Source organism: Neophocaena asiaeorientalis, unplaced genomic scaffold (genome assembly GCF_003031525.2).
Source record: "Neophocaena asiaeorientalis asiaeorientalis breed wild unplaced genomic scaffold, Neophocaena_asiaeorientalis_V1.1 scaffold489, whole genome shotgun sequence".
In the NCBI taxonomy this organism is placed as follows: Eukaryota; Metazoa; Chordata; class Mammalia; order Artiodactyla; family Phocoenidae; genus Neophocaena; species Neophocaena asiaeorientalis.
In genome coordinates, this window is record NW_020174791.1 from 2,087,794 (window position 1) to 2,093,033 (window position 5,240).

At 62.5% G+C, this 5,240-nt stretch overlaps 1 protein-coding gene across 1 annotated transcript in view; it reads right to left on the reverse strand.

The window, feature by feature from the left end:
• Nucleotides 1-295, reverse strand: part of ARHGEF16 (Rho guanine nucleotide exchange factor 16) — a 20,447-nt gene extending 20,152 nt beyond the window's left edge. The window contains exon 1 of the mRNA XM_024760334.1: nt 156-295. The gene's annotated coding sequence lies outside the window, so the exon portion shown is untranslated. The remainder of the gene's footprint in view (nt 1-155) is intronic.
• Nucleotides 296-5,240: the final 4,945 nt, after the last annotated feature.

Below are 5,240 nucleotides of genomic sequence, written 5' to 3' on the forward strand. Positions count from 1 at the left end.
GCAGCCGCAGAGTGACGCGGCCCCCGGGGCAGGGCTTGCGGGAAAAGCGAAGGGGAGGAAGTGCGCCCTCGGCCTTGCCAGCCCCCTCCCCAAGGCTCATCCCCACCACCTCGCTCACCCGTCCCTTCCCAGGCCCACCTGTCTCCCAGGCTCACCTGTTCCCCCGTCACCTGTTCCCCCGTCACCTGCGCCGTGGGGCGGAGGACGGAGCTACGAGCTCGGCGGCCGACGGGGGCCGGGCCACCTCCAGGCTCTGCAGGCCCCGAGCTCTGTCCCGGCCGCCCGGTCCCTCCCTGTCCCCGCCCCCCCACTTCCTGTGCGGCCCTGCAGGAGGCGGCAGCGCTACGGCCCCACCAGGTGGGCGGCCAGGTGGGCAGGGCGCGCGCCAGGCGGCTCCTGCTCCGAGTGCCGGGCGGGAGGGGCCGGCGGGGCGCGCCCCAGGTACCTGGCTGCGCAGCCTGCGTCACTGTCCCCACCTGGCCAGCCGGCGCCCACGTGACCTGCAGCCGAGCTGCCTCGGCCTCCGAGTCCCGATAGGAGTCGCCCTTCTGGGACCGCCCTCCGCCCTTCGCCCTCCACGCCCACTGCCTCGGGCCTGGCGTCGCCTGCCAGGGTGACGCCAGGGCTACCCGGCCTCACCCCTCTGCGACCCTGCATTTCTCCTTACGGGCCCGGCTCTGCTGCCCCCTCCTCCAGGAAGCCCTCCAAGAAGCCGACCAGCCCAGCGGGGAATCGGAGGTTTGCAAGGCCTCCACTGCTGCAGAAATGGCCCCACCTTTGCAGAATGGCGGCCAGAGGGCAGCCCAGGAGCTCTCGGAGAACTCTGGCTGCCTTCAAGGTGTTTGGTTTGTTTCCGTCACCCCCATTTTACAGATGAGGTTCCTGAGGCCTGGAAAGTAAGGCGCTTGCCAGCCGGCACAAAATTGAGTCTGGACTCCAAGCCTGCCCTTTCCAGGCCTTGTTTAGGGTGGGTCCCCTGGGCAGAGGCTGCAACAGCCCCCCAGCTGGGGTTTCAGGAATCAGCCTTCCTGGCGCTGCAGGAGATGCTGTGGGCGGGGACAGGCGGGTTTCCACTCTGAGCTTGGGCTGACCTGCCAGTCAGTCAGGCAGGGAGCCCCCCTGCCATCCCACCTGCCCTATGTCACCCACCACCCCAAATCCCAGCTCACACCAGCCCAGGGTGGCAACAGTGGAGCCGGCTCTCAGCACACTCAGGGACTGCCCGTTACTTCCTCCATCAAGGGCAGAGGACTCAACTTCCCCGTGTGGCCCACCCCATTGCCCACACTCTGCCTGTGCAGCCCCCCACTTCCCAGCATTCCCTTCTCTGCAGGGGGAGAAGGCAGCCCAACCCAGGAGACCTGCAGCACCACCTCCCTGTGCGAGGAGCATCCTTCCTGCCCCACGGAGCCAGGTGATGAGCTTTGGCCCAGGAACCTGGAGCAGAAACTTTTAGAGCCATTGCCTGTGCCTGCTGGGTCCCCCGGCCTTTGCTTCTGCCAGGAGAGGGTCTCCAGCCCCAGAATGAGGAGCCGAGTGGAGCAGAGCCACTGCCACTGTTGGAAGCTCCTGACACGGGGGGCGTGTTTGTTACAGCAGCACAACCTGCTGGAAGCTGGCTGATGTTGATGCCGTCATCTGGGGCCAGCCCAAGGTTCATCTCCAGGAAGCCTCCTCCTCCTTCCTGCTTTCCTCCTACTTTACTCTTAGGTATTTATTGAGCAGCTACTGTATGCTGACTACTGCGCAGGGCATCAGAGATACAGCCTTGAGCAAAAGTGCCATGATCTCTGTCCTCATGGAGCTCACTGTGGGGAAGGACAGACACATGTAAAATGACAGCCACTCGGGGTTCCAGCAAAGACACAGTGATCAGATCTGGTGGAAAGACCCCTCTGGTAGTTGAGGAGAGTGGAGGGTGGAGGGGCCAAGACAGATACCCTGCCCCCCAACCCAGACCAAGGAAGCTGATATCGTGCTTCTGCTTGAATACTTCCAGGACGGGGAGCTCACTACCTATCAAGACCAATTATTACATCGTCCCCGGTTATCATGTTCTTTAGTCATTCTTTTTAAAATTTATTTTATTTATTTATTTTTGGCTGTGTTGGGTCTTCGTTGCTGAGTGCAGGCTTTCTCTAGTTGTGGCGAGCGGGGGCTATTCTTCATTGCACCGTGCGTGCTTCTCTTGCTGCGGAGCACAGGCTCTAGGCGCGTGGCTTCAGTAGTTGTGGCACACGGGCTCAGTAGTTGTGGCTTGCGGGCTCTAGGGCGCAGGCTCAGTAGTTGTGGCACATGGGCTTAGTTGCTCCGCGGCATATGGGATCTCCCCGGGCCAGGGCTCGAACCCCTGTCCCCTGCATTGGCAAGCGGGTTCTTAACCACTGTGCCACCAGGGAAGTCCAGTCATTCTTGATATGACACGGAATCCAAATCATTTGTCATTCTGGCACGTTCCCCCAAGATGCTTCAAAATGTGCGAAAATCCCCCTTAAAATGCGGGGGGAACACTCACCTTCCTCTCTTCTGGATACTATTCCTCTGTTAATACAGCCCCTTCCTGCCACAGCTCTTGTATGTTCATCCCACGGCACAGAGCCCAGGGCCCTGTATTCAGCAGGTGCTCAGCAACGGCCTGGTGATGCACTGATGTGACCTGAGATCCCAGGACTCAGCCCTGGAGGTGCTGGGTGTCAGCCCCCTTCCCACCTGTCTTCAGGTCCCTTTTCCAGGAAAGGCCCATGGCCAAATGTGCCACCCAGCGTCATTCCATTTGAGCCCCACGCTGGGTTGTGCATTTGGGTGAGCTTCCAGCCTGCAAAGTCCCTTCGCTGACCCCAGGTGTTGGCACGGGGGGCAGGGTGCAGGGACATGCCAGCTGGCAGGGCACAGTCTAGCCTGGGGTGCACGCCCGCCCTCTCCTGGTGCCGCCTTCCCAGGGCTGACGGCCCTGTGAGCTTGCTGCTCTCTGTAGGGCAAGGGGGCGCCTCAGGCTTGGGGGCCTGGCTGGGCATTTTCTTGGGTGTCGTGGTTTGAAGGGCAGGCCTGCCGGGCTCACCTGTGGCCTTCCCAGTCCCTGCCCGACATCAGTGCCCCCACCCCCGAAAGTCTGCCCTTCAAGCCGGGTCCTGGCTGCCTGTGAGAGGGATGGCGCCCAACAGTCTGCCAGGTGGCAGGGCCCAGGCTGACCACAGGAAGTGCCCACCAGGGCCATCAGTCCCATCTGTGTGTGTGTTGGGTGGGTGAGGGCTAACGGCTGACCCCTGTGGGCAGAGTCCTGGGCCCTGCAGCCACCTGGGCCCCGCAGCCACCACAGTGCTTCCAGGCGGCTCCCGGGAAATGTGGGCACCTGCTGCCCTCCAGAGGCCGTAGTGGGTACTACACCCACAAGGCCCAGAAAGCAGGTGGGAGCGGCTGGGGGAGTCCGGGAGGGTCTTGGCTGGTGGGGAGACCCAGGCCCCGTGGGTTCCTGACCCCCACTCGACGCCTTCCTATGAAACCTTCTTTCAGAACCTGGCTTGGTCACTGCAGGGTTAATCCCCACCCACCCCTCCAGCACCCTGAGTCTGGCTCTGCCCCCAAGCTGGGAGGCTTCGGGGGCCATCGCTCCATCTCCAGCGGGCTCAGTGTGTGGTTGGGGACAGGTGACCCGGAGCGCGTGGCTTGGCCTGTCGGGGCTCTGTACGCTCAGCTGTGAAGTGGAGATTTGATGATGCCATGTGAAATGACTCGCAGTCCACGCTCAGGGCTGGCGGCTGCAAGGAAGCAGCTCGAGAGACCGAAGCCACCTGCGTGGGGAGAGGGAGGCGGGGCTGGCCGCACGGCCCTGCTCCTCTCGCTCACCTGCCAGCAGGGGCGAATCTGTGGAACTCTCGCACCCTGTGGCTGGGACCAAGGGCACAGGGGCCGGGTCAGCCCAGAGCAGATGGCCCTTTGGGACGGCGCCCAGGTCCCTCCTTCCCTGCCTTGGGCCTCCAGGCTGGCTGTGGCCCTCGCTGAGAGCTGAATGGTGCTGTGAGGTACCCTTATTTGGAAATAGGGTCTTTGCAGATGTAATTTAGACAAGAGCGTACCAGATTGGGCCAGGCCCTAAATCCAATGGCCCTAAATCCAATAAAAAGAGGGAGATCTGGACGTACAGATAGAAGGGAGAGGGTGAGGTGTTGATGGAGACAGGTCGGAGTGATGCGTCTGCAGGCGCAGGACGCAGGGGATGCCGGCAGCCGCCAGAAGTTAGAAGGGGCAGGTAGAATGCCGTCCTAGAGCCTTAGAGAGAGCAGGGCCCTGCCCACACTTTGATCCCAGAGGTCCGGCCTCTAGAACTGGGAGAGGATGCATTTCTGTTATTTTAAGCCCCCGGTTCGTGGTCATTTGTTGCGGTGGCCCGGGAAGGTGACCGACCCTGTCCTGTCTTGTCTTTCTTCAGGGCTCCTCTGCCCCTGATGAGCCTCCTGCTTTGCTGACTCGTTTCTGCCTTCTTCTCTGCCTGCTGGAAAGCACACTCCACGGGGTGGGGGACGGAGTGCATCTGCTCGCCCTCTCCCGTGTGCAGGGGTGTGTCTGTGCCTGGCCTCGCTGAGCACCGTCCAGCAGGCTGGGGGGAGGAGGCCGAGCGGCGCAGCCCAGGCTTCACCTGCGTAGCTGGCCGGGGCTCACCCCGCACGTCCAGGTCTCCCCACTAGCCAAGGGGGATTTTCAGCTTTGAGAGCTGAAAGGTAGAGGCCTTGCAAGGGCCCTCCCTCCCCCTCCCCCATGGGAGCCTTGGCGGGGACATCACAGTCCCATCATGGGCTGGGGGCCTTAGCTCCTAGCGCCAGGGTCCTGGGAGCGGAGCCTGCACTGACTCCATGTAAGATGTGGGTCAGCGCGTGCCTGGCCTGCCCAGCACTCATGAAATGAGGGCCCTTCCCCCTCTGGGGTGGGTCCCTGACAGGGGAGAGGATGTGGACCCCTGACTCCATGGCTATCGGGATTTCCTACAATGAAGCTGACTGTGGCTCCAGGGCTACCTATGGCCCAGGAGGTCTCGCTCTGAGTCTTCCAAGCTTTTGCTCAGCTGCTGGGGCTGCAGCCCAGAGAGGCAGAGTATACTGAGGCCAGCAACCCCCCAGGAGGCCTTTGGGTCTGACTGTTCCAGTGCCCAGGGCTGAGGACGAGCCAGGCTGCCAGGGACGAGTGGGCAGTGCCCGCTGCCCGCCCTTCCCTCCTGGGGCCGCAGGGAATGTGGGGGGTGGAGGGAA